Source organism: Nicotiana sylvestris, chromosome 8 (assembly GCF_000393655.2).
Source record: "Nicotiana sylvestris chromosome 8, ASM39365v2, whole genome shotgun sequence".
Taxonomy (NCBI): domain Eukaryota; kingdom Viridiplantae; phylum Streptophyta; class Magnoliopsida; order Solanales; family Solanaceae; genus Nicotiana; species Nicotiana sylvestris.
Window position 1 is genome coordinate 53,440,638 of NC_091064.1, and position 11,659 is coordinate 53,452,296.

Sequence of the window (11,659 nt, forward strand, 5' to 3'; positions counted from 1 at the left end):
GGAGGCACCTCACTTGTCGAAATAAAACTTCAATGTCGACGTATAAGACATCATGTTCGCCATCAGTAAAATCATAGACGCCAGGTGGCCCAGGACTGTGCAATCAGATCTTTCACAAATAAATCATAACTTAGTGTGTGAATTTCACAACACGCACGACCACAGGACCGAGGATTGACACCAACTTAGAGAAGAAGTAGCCCGACTATTCAGTAAAGGTCACCTCCGAGAATTCCTTAGTGACCGGGCCAAACATCAGTTTCGGGTAAGTGAGGCGACCAAGAAGAACGAAACAAATGAGCCACAACATGTCATCCACATGATCTTGAGAGGCATCGATGCCCCACAGGAGCCCATGATTAGAAGAACAAAAATATCCATCACCAGAGAAAAGCGATCTCGGGGTTACATACCCGAGGATGCTCTTACATTCAACGACGAGGACATCGAGACCTTGTATCAGCCTCACAACAACGCACTGGTGATCTCTCTCTTTGTAAATACATTTCAAATTAAACGTGTACTTGTGGATCCAGGTAGCTCGGCCAACATTATCAGGTCGAGGGTGGTAGAGCAACTCAGACTGCTTGACAAAATTGTTCCCGTCTCTCGAGTCCTCAACGTATTCAACATGGTGAGCGAAACAATTAAAGGGGAAATCACCCTCCCAGTCAACGTGGCCGGCACAACCCAAAATGCTAAATTCCATGTCATCGAAGGAGATATGAGGTACAACGCCTTGCTCGGAAGGCCATGGATACACTGCATGAGAGCAGTACCATCCACCCTCCGTCAAATGATGAAATTCCCGACAAAGAATGAGACTAAAACCGTTTACGGGGAACAACATGCAGCAAGAAAACTGTTCGTAGTGCACAATGTGACGCCGACACGAGTACCTCCACCCTCGAAGGAGCTAAAGGGTAATCAAACAATAAAATAGCGATAGAAAACTACGTCTTCGGCTAAGCTCGACTAAACAAAACAATAGACCTTACCGAGTCCTCGTAACAAGCGATTGAATCATATCGAGATCCAAAGCGCCGTCAGCACTAAGATATGGTCATCCCCCTTTTTTCAGTTACATTTTATATTGACCTGAATGCAGGTACCCGATCAAAACGGCCAAAGCACTTCCCAACTCGAAGGCTTTAGGTTTCAAAAGCATGTGTTGCACTCTTTTCCTTCGACCGGGTTTTTATCCCAAGAAGGGTTTTACCGGCAAGGTATTTAACGAGGCAACATCTATATGCTACCTAAGGAAGACCCACAAAATATTCAAGGCTTCTTTTGTAATCAACCTCAAATACTGGGGGGCATCCCCCGGAAGGTCACCTACTCGAAGAAGCCACGATGCGCTAAGTGGGGTCTCAATAGAAAAATAATGTACCGAGCCAAACGGTCGAATGAACCGTGTTCGTATAGAACAACCGAGCCTGTAACAGCAAAAACGTATATACTTGTACCAAGTAATCAAGGAAACTCGGTATTTTTGGAAAAACGACTCCTTTGTCAAAAATGTCCCGAACACTCGGGACTGGCGTCAACAACTCAAAACAATGTGACCCCCAGGTTGGAGCTCCTAACTCGTAAGCCCTCAATGAGGCAACACCAAAATCACAAAATAGCTCCAGAGCCAAAAACGTCTCGAACACTCGGGGACTGGCGTCGAAAACTCAAGGCCATATGACCTCCAGGTCGGAAACTCCAAAATCACAAGCCCTCAATGAGGCAATACCAAGTTTACAAGTAATGGCTCCCGAGCCAAGAAACCCTCGATGACTCGGGGAATGCCGCCAATCGTGCCCCCCATTGACTTATCAAAACCCGAGGCCATAAGACCACATGCGGGCAGTCTCGGTCTCGTAAGACCTATATAAGGCAATAACAATATCTGTAAAACCTCAAGCAAGGCATGAACCATATTTGTACCAAGTATCCAAAATTGTAAGACCTCAAAGACATGTAAAACCTGTAAGACCTTAATAAGGCATAAACTCGATCTCAAAGTTAAGGCTATATATCGAACTTGTAAGACCCCTAAAAAGGCATACCCTTGATATGGACGCCGAAACTACTTCACCCGGGACTGAAAGGCTCCGGCCAAACACAAATGACTACGGTCACAAGGCTGTACCAGCCAAACTAATGCAACTCGGGGATGCTCGACTATCTCTATAAAATCACAGGCCTTCAATTACTTCGAATATACTTCGAAAAGAACCGGTTAAACAGGCTACCCTAGACATAGGCAAAAGAGCTTCGACCATGTCAGCTCCAACTATAAGGCTTCGAAACACTCATCCATCAAGCCAAACCTCCCGAGGTGCTCGATCATCACCATATAACGACTCAGAATCGAGGTCCCTATCGAACCGTCGAAGAGTCAAGCAAACACAATTTCAAAAAATCCTTATCGAGGGAAAAATAAAGCCTATATTAAATGTCGCACCAACCTAAAGCGTAAGAGCCACTAACGCCAGCTCACATAAAAGGTCGTATCAACCTAAAGTGTAAGAGCCACTGTCGCCAGCCCGTATTAGAGGTCATATCAACCCAAAGCGTAAGAGCCGTTGACGCCAGCTCACATAAAAGGTCGTACCGACCTAAAGCATAAGAGCCACTGTCGCCAGCCCATACTAGAGGTCATATTGACCTAACACGTAAGAGCCTAAGGGCCAACTTTAAATACAAAAACTTGAGGGTCGAATGAGCTCGAATCAAAACCCGACTTGGAGACTGAACCCGAAACAGTTAACTAAATATGCCTAAGAGTAAAAGCATAAGAGCTCAAACACTGGCTTATGACTAAAAGGTCACCGACCAAAGTGCGTAAGAGCCTACGAGCTAGCCTAATAAGCCCTAGGGCCATACTATGAATCTAAGGATTCCTTTTAACTCAAAGACCAGTTCATCTGGCTAAAATCAAGGCAAAAAGAAATGCAAGAGAAATAAAACCGCGAGGTTCCCTTTTATACATATATGCGAGAAAATTCAAGCTCCATTTACAACGTACTTTGAAAGTACTATATACGTAAACAGAAAAGGAAATCTACGTCCCCCTTGGGGACTATGGCCCATTAGCCTCATCCTTGCTATCCTCGGCATCGGACATAAATGACTTAGTGCCATGTTCGTCCGGCTTTGCCTGCTTCACCTCTTTCGAGAGGTCAAAACCCCTAGCATGGATCTCATCGAGGGTTTCCCTTCGAGATTTACACCGAGCGTATTCCTTGCTCCTGCCTTCGCAGTCAAGAGTCCTCCTCAGCTCAGTTGGAGCATCGGCAGCGTCCTTCAAATAGACCACCACTTTCTTGTCAGCCTTAGTTCGGCTCATTACGGCTTTAGCCCGGGCATCCACAACCTCAGCCTTTATCTTCAAAAGCTCAGACTTGAGCTTTGTAATCATATCTGTTCGAACTAAGCTATTATCACGAGCTAAGCAAAGTTGAACCTCAAAAGCGGAGGTTTTAGCCAGAGCACCCTTCCTCGCTGAAGCCTGAACATCCGCCTGAGCCTTTAACCCATCATACTCGCGCTTGGCTCGGCCAACTTCATTCCGAAGGCACTCAAGGTCCTCCATCTTTTTCTGCAACTGAAATAAACATAACATTATCCTCAGGAGATAGAAGAAGGAAAACACACTCCCTCGAGACAAAACTACCTGCTTCTTCAAGTAGCTCTCATAATTCGAGCTTTGACTCACCTCATACCGTAAATGTGCCAACTCATCTTCCCTTTCATTTCAAAGAAGCCTAAGAGATTTCTCCCCGTCAATGGCTTTTCGCAATCTAGCCTCACGGCGAAACAGTTGAGATTTGAGCTTATTAAAAGCTTGTGGAAGAGAAACATGGTAAGAAAGTGAAAATTACAAAACTATAAAACCAATACGAACGGCCTGAACCTGGCTCCGAGTAAAGCCGATGAGCTTCCTCAAGAGTTGAGCATACATCCACTGGTCTAGCTCCATCTACCCCAGTAGAACCGCCCCATTTTCAGACACGGTCACCCGATATACGTGCCCCTTGGCATCGAATATCCTTCGTAGTGCCTTTGATAGGAGAAGAAGCCAGTGGCAGAGAACCCTCGCTCCTAGAAGCACCTTCAACGGTAAAAAAAGATGGCAGTGGAGGAGGGACTATTTCTCTGGAGCCAGAGACCTCGGGTGCTGTTGGTTCGACTGATATGCCCTCTCTAAGCCTCTGGGCCGGACTTGTCTTGCTACAATCGATGTCATCCTGCAAAGGCCTCTCCTGCTTATTTTTATTATTATCATCCCTCAGTCCTGAAGCCGACGTTCTTTCTCCCTCTCCTAAAGGGCACGACCTCGCTTTAAGGGAATCCCCAATGCCTACAATGACAAAGTTAGTAAGCAGAAAGAAAAATTGCCCTTCCGAGAGAAGGGGGAGCGAATCATATAGCACGTACCGTGGTGTTTTGCCTCCCACCTATCCTTAGATAAAGCACTCCACTTATGCTCATTGTATGTCGAGTGGGTCGCCAAATTCCGAACCCAATCCAGCAGATCGAGAACCTCGCCCGACATCCACAAAATCACTGCAGAAAAGGAAAAGAAGGCAAATTTATGGAACACGCCTTCTCCATAAACAAAACTACGAAGGCACGAGTGTACTACTTATATGTAAATATTCCATTCCTTAGGAAATGGCAGAAACTCCACTGGAATAATATCGACAGTCCGTACCCGAACGAATCGGCTCATCCATCCCCGATATCTGTCTTCTTCGTTGTCAACAATGAAAGTCATGGTAGATCGACATCGCAGGGTCAGCAGGCCTCAATGGTGAAAGGGTTGATACAGCCTAATAAGATGACTAAGAGTGAATTCAAGACCTGCTTCTTCCGCAAAGAACCTCATCATCAATACTATCCTCCAAAATGACAGGTGAATCTGTGCCAAGGTAACCTGGTACTTTCGACAGAAGTCGAGCACAACCCCATCAAGGGGGCCCAGCATAAAGGGGTACGTGTACACGTTCAAAAATCCCTCAGCATGGTCCATGATGCTCTCTTCCGAGGAAGGTACTCATAATGCTACCTTTTCTCCCCATCCACAATCCTTCCTCACCAACTCAAGGTGCTCCTCTCCTATTAAAAATAATGGCTAAAGCTTTTATCGATTTGGAAAGATATGCCGGCGGAATTGCCTCGGTCATTTCGTAACCGTGTCATACACTTGACACCGCCATACAACGTTTCGGGGTTGGAGACCCCACATCAACCAAGCCTCGAGATGGTACCCGATCTCGAGGACCTCCACCAAAAAGAAGATAGGCTCCAAGAAGCCATTGGTATCATTACAAGCCTCGATATGGTACCCGATCTCGAGGACCTTCACCAAAAAGAATATAGGCTCCAGAAAGCCATTGGCATCATTACAAGCCTCGAGATGGTACCCGATCTCGAGGACCTTTGCAAGAAGAAGATCGGCTCGAGGAAGCCATTAGCATCATTACAGGCCTCGAGATGGTACCCAATCTCGAGGTCCTCCACCAAGAAGAAGATTTATGCTCTAAGGGGCCACTAATATCATTGCGAGACTCAAGATGGTACCCGATATCGAGGGCTCCTCTCTCAAAAAGCTAAGAACCTACTCATACGTGCTTGGCCTCGAGGTACCATCCAAACCCGGGTAAGCCCTCATCCGGGATCTATCTGTGACGCCTTAAGGCTATCTACACTAAGTTCAAAGCAAGTCTTCAGGTAGCCTGAGCTTGAGCGAACCCCCACTCTGGGGCTGCTCCTGAAAGCCCAAAGGCTATCTTTATTCTCAGGCATCTGAGCAAATCCTCCCATCGAGGACTATCGCGGGGTCTAAAAGGCTAAGTCTCATACTGAAAGTTCGAAACCCTACTCTCATTCAACTCAGAGTCGGGGATCCCGATGACTCAATTTTATCAAACCAATTTAGGCTCGGTCCAAGGAACGGCAAAGGGTTCTACGGGGAATCATTTTGATCAATTAAGGGCCAGAAGAAACACTTTCACCCGTGCTCAATATTCGCATCAATCGGTGGAGTCGTGCATTCAGATTCTCCACAAACGTAGATAAAAATAAATATAGCATAAATCAAAGGTAAATTGAAGAAACATCTTAGTATTCATAAGCACATGATTACAAAATCCCACGAAGGGTCCTTACACAGATACAAAGAAGAAGAAAAATACACATATAGTAAAAGCTAAGAGCCTAATCTATTCTCGGGGATGCATCCTCGGTGACAGTATTTTCGAGTGCCACTCCTGGGGGGTCTCATCTCAGTCTTCCAAAATGATATCTCCAAGGGATAAGATGAAGAAGAGAAAAGTGAAGAAGCAGAAAAAGATGAAGAAAAAGCCACGACCCGATAAGAGACTTGGCGAGCACCGACCTTACCTGCACGGGTACTTTGAGTCCACTTCTTGGAACATTGTGCCGTGCAATTTAGCGGTCGTTAGTGCCACTTTACCCCACGAAAAGCAAAATGGATAAAGTGCCACACCAGACCGGAGTAGGGAGGTGAGCAGCGGTGTATAGTCCGAACAACCTCCTGAGCAGCGGGGTAGAGTCCAAATATCTTCCCAAGTCGGAAGAAATCGGCCACCCTATCTCATCACCTCGAGCCAATAACGGCAACAATAACAACAACAACGACAAGTCAGTATAATCTCGCTCGGCAAGGGAAAGCCCAGGAAAAAGGCCATGGCGTGGCTGACGAGAATGCCGCCATGTAACCTTAAGTCTGTGGGCCTCAAACATGAGGGATAACGATGGATGAGGATGAGGAGAGGAAAAGGGTGGAAGGATATTGGAGGACACTTGAATGAAAAGTTGGTTCCAGGAGGCTCCCATTTATAGAGTGTGGCGGTGTAACCGACAACTCAATCAATATCTTTGAAAGATGTATTGGCAGGCACAATCAATGCATTTTTGGGAACTGAATCGGTGGCGATATTATCGCTTTGGAGAATAAGAACCGATAGTACATTGAATGGCTCTGCAAAAGGCGAGTCAACGGGATGCCTCAGTTATCGCAAAGGCTTGCATCATAAGTATGACATCATAGCGGGAAGTTTGAAGAGATGGGTATCAAAGTCGTTTCTTATCGTTCCACTCTAAGAAATGCGGGGACTATCTATATACGGTAAAATTGGAGGGTCCAATCTTCCGTCGTTACGATGGCTCATAAGCACATCTTAAAATCTCGAGGCTATGGTCGAGGCTGACCTACGAAGGGCTATTGGCGCTCAACCTCGAGGCAATACAAACCAGCAGTTATTATGAAAAAGTGGGGAGTTCCCAAGGCGCGTAAATTGGGGTGACAAAGCCTAGTGGACTAGTCCAAAACGAATCAAGATACTAAATGGTTGTACCAGCTCATATCTTTATAATTAATGCATTTGTACTATGTTGGAATTCCCCCTCATATATAAAGGGGATACTTGCCATTTTGTAAACATATGTTGCTCTATACTAAATACACAAGAACATTCTCTCTGTTGTCTAACATATTCTCTTGATCTCATTACTTCATTTATTGCTTATATTTATTGTGTTCAATTTATTTTTCATCATTTAAGGCCTATCATTGATCATAAAGAGCCATCGCCGTAGCTCTCATAAAGTGTTAGTCCTCCCTTGATCACTCTAAGCTAGTTACCCAACTCGACCTCAAGGCACACAGCTCGAGGCCCTGATTTCCAACTATTTGGTTCGATTTTCATACTGTTCCTAAGCTGTAATCTTGATTTCTAACCTTTTACTCAACATCCATTGCTTAACAACTAGCATAAAAATAGATCACGTATTTTTAGAACCTCATAATCAAATTTAATTGCTATTACTATTTTCACGGTAAACAGACCGCTTTGTCCTTTTTATAAGGTATAGTTGGGCGTGATCAAATTTCAGCGCCGTTGCGAGAGAATTAATGGTGTTATTAATTGCAGTTAAAAAGAAGTGCAAAAATTCTTAGAGTAGTCAATTTTCTTCAATTTAAACTAACCATTGAAATTCTAACGTTTGTAGCCGTGGTTGTTACAGGTGCATGCTTAGAAACTCCTCAAGAACTTGTGAACTGCTTGAAGCATTATCAGATCCTGAGAAAGTCTTCAAGGAAATGAATCGTGCAAACAGAAAAAGCAAACAACAACAGAAACAACGTAAATGACCCAAATGATCAGGGTGTGGCGCCTCTTGTGCCATAACCAACACTATATGATTGGTCACAACCTACCACTGACAACTTGGCAACTGCCATTGTAGTCCCATAGATACACGAAAATTCATTCCAAATCCCAAATAACATGTTACATCTGTTGCAGAACAAAGGACTATTCTCTGGGTCATACGTTGAAGATCCTCATCAGCATCTAAAGAATTTCTTGTCAATCTGTGCTATGCAGAGGCAGCACAACGTGACGCCGGAAGCAATACATTTGTTGTTGTTTCCATTTTCAGTGGCAGGAGAAGCCTAGACTTGGCTTAATTCACTCCCCATCAACTCCATCACTACTTGGGAGGAATTATTTAAGCAATATTTGAGCAAATTTCATCCACCCAACAATACTTCTCAATAAATTGATGAGATATTGAGCTTCAGAGAGAAACCAACTGATACACTACACAAAACATAGGAGAGATTCAAGGGTCTGCTGGTTAAGTATCCACAATATGGTATTTCGAAACAGATGTTGGGGTAGATATTTTATATGAGTTTAACAGATAGTTTAAAAGCCAATGTTAATACTTCAGCAGGTGGAGCATTTTTTAGCAAGACATTCAGAGAGAGCAAGGTCCTACTTGACAAGATGGCACAAAACTCAGGATGGAAAATAAGAAATGCTCCAATCACTCCTGTCGTTCACTCAGTGGCTCTAGACCCGGCCAACTCCATAGCTAAAAATATGGACACGCTAATGACACAAATGAGCATCCTCAACAAAAAGGTTAAGAATCAATCCAGAAGCAACGGGTACACATAGTTGATGTGACCAATGGGGGTCTATGTACATTATGCATTAATCAACCATATGTCTGCTCATGGAGTGCTGAAGGTGATAATCAACAATACCAGGAGAACATGAATCATGTGGCCAACTACGGGGGACTGAGGCTAGGTGGTTAGAATTAGGGTCAGTAGAATCAACAATACAGACCAGCTCAGCAGTAGTACAATAACAACAATAATCATGGGGCAATGCAACCACAGGGGCAAATGGTGCCTTGCCAAAGGCAACAAGGGTACAACCAGCAAAATCAGTAGCAGGCTTATCAACAATCTCCACAACAATAGATTGTGAGACATGAAGATGAGTTTGCTAAACTCGAAGGAATGATTCAACAAGTGATTGGGTCCACTGGAAAACTAGCTGACATAGTAGACTTACATGAGTCAGTGATTCAGAATATTAAGATCCAGTTAAGACAGATTTCCATGGCCCTCAATAATCGTCCTCATGGGACGTTATCTGCAGATACCCTAATCAATCCAAAAGAGCAGGGCCTAAAGTAGCTGATGGCGGTGAGTCCTCGAAATGGTAGAGACTTAGATCTGGAGCAAGAAATTACTCGTGAAAGCAGACCGACTGAGACACTAGTGACAGTACCTATTGAGATAGATGATTCAGTAGGTTTAACTGAGGTGATGATTCAAAATGTGCAAGAGAACACCAACAAGGAGGAAGAGATTGTGAAAGAGACTGAGGCTACACCGGAACCGACAGTAGAAGCAGTGCCTAAACAAGAGAAAAATCAAATCACAGGGAAGAAGCGACCTCTAGCACCATTTCCACAGAGATTGGCCAAGTATCAGAAAGATGAGCAGTACAAGAAATTTTTGGAGATGTTGAAGCAGATTTAGGTAAACATTCCATTGATTGATGCGTTAAAGGAGATGTCTAGTTATGCAAAGATGATGAAGGATTTGATGTCCCGCAAGTTCAATTTTCAAGACTTGGCCACGGTTACACTAACTCAAACCTACAATGCTGTTGTGATGAGACCTATAGTCGAGAAGCTGTCTAACCTCGGGAGTTTCACAATCCCTCGCACAATAGGAAACTTTGCTTTTGCTAAGCCACTGTGTGATCTGGAAGCAAGCATAAACCTTATACCCCTAGATATCTACAAAAGGCTAGGCATTGGAAGAGCTAGACCTACGTCCATGCTACAGTTGGCTGACTGAACAGTGAAGAGACCTTCTAGGATTCTAGATGATGTATTGGTACAGGTTGGGAAGTTTGTGTTCCCAACAGATTTTGTCATCCTTGATTGTCGGGTTGACGAGGAAATTCCCATAATTTTGGGAAGACCATTCTTGGCCACTGGGAGAGCTTCAATTGATTGTGAAACTGGAGAGCTCAAGATGAGATTAAACGATGAAGAGATAACATTCAATGTGTAGAAATCTATGTGTTGACCCAGTGAATTTGCCAATTGCTCTCTAATATATGCGGTGGATGTAGTATTGGAGGAGGACGATGAAGCATTGAACTTTAAAGACCCTCTAACATCTTGTCTCATGAACTTAGATAAAGCTAATGGTGAAGACTTGGCATAGTGGGTACTTACTCTTGAAAGCATAGGTTTTTGGAAAATGGAGCTTGAATTTGAGCCTTTACACTTGGAGGAAAGAAAAACTCCTCCAGCTAAGCCGTCAATAGAAGAGCCACCAAAGTTGGAACTGAAGCCACTGTCATCCCATCTCAGGTATGCATTCTTAGGACCTGACTCAACTTTACCTATTATTATCTCAGCTAGTTTGTTAGATGTGCAGGCACAACAACTTTTGCAGGTACTAACTAAGTGCAAGACTGCAATTGGGCGGACTATTGCAGATATTATGGGGATTAACCCAGCCTTCTGTATGCATAAGATTCTATTGGAAGATGGGCACAAACCTTCTAGAGAACATCAAAGAAGTATGAACCCCAATATGAAAGAAGTGGTGAAAAAGGAAGTGATTAAATGGTTAGATGCGGCACTACAACATTTTATGCCTACAACCACACTAATTTAGGCGACTCTTAAAAAGTGTTGTCAAAAGTATCTGTAGGAACACTTTTTAGGCGTGGCCTTTGAGTATAGTCTTCGGCCACAGCTTTTAAGGTAACACTTATAAAGCGTTCCTTTTAATATAAAGACAACATTTTTTAAGTGTTGCATAAATCTAAAATCTTTGGTCACGCTTCTTAGGTGTATTGCTACGTTTTTAAAGAGTTGTTATATTGTCATATTAAATACAACACTTTACAAGCGTAGCCTAAAAATTCTTATAAAATATTTCCCCAACAATTTCCCACAAAAATTGCACTTTATAAAATATTTGCCCCAATTCTAATAAGGCTAAAGATCGACGACGTTCAGTTAGGAACTATAGGCAAAAGTCTAAAAATTTCTTATATAAAATTTCACGCAAAATTTCCCCCTAGATATTAGAATTAATGAAAATATTTCCCTCCAGTACAATATCATCGATCTTTCCCCAATTTTTTCTCTCACTGCAGCTTCACCTTAATTGCCTCCTTAACCTAATTTATTCCTTTCAATTCTCTATTGCATATATCTTCAGATTACTCTCACCCATATATTGCAAATCTCCATCCCTTTCTCTATTGGTAAGTATTTCTTTGCTCAAAATTTTTCTATTTTTTTCAAT